Below are 326 nucleotides of genomic sequence, written 5' to 3' on the forward strand. Positions count from 1 at the left end.
CCTTATCATTAGCCTTGATATCCAGTAATGTAATTTTTCCAACTTTGTTAATCTTCTTCAAGAATTCTTGGTTTATTTGCAATTTTCCTTATTATGTAAAATTCAGAACTAGCTTTCAATTATGACAAAAACTACAGCTACTGGGATTTTTATTGAAACTGAATTGAATTACAAATTAACATTAGAATAATTGATATCATTATGGGATACAATCTTCCAATACATGAGCATAATGTACTCCTCTATTTAGGTCTTGTTTGGATTATCTCAAGCAGTTTTTTTATAGTTTTTGTGTCTCTGTAACAGTAAAACATATAATTTGTTAG

The sequence above is a fragment of the Propithecus coquereli genome, unplaced genomic scaffold, assembly GCF_000956105.1.
Source record: "Propithecus coquereli isolate 6110/MARCELLA unplaced genomic scaffold, Pcoq_1.0 Scaffold192, whole genome shotgun sequence".
NCBI classification, from domain to species: Eukaryota; Metazoa; Chordata; class Mammalia; order Primates; family Indriidae; genus Propithecus; species Propithecus coquereli.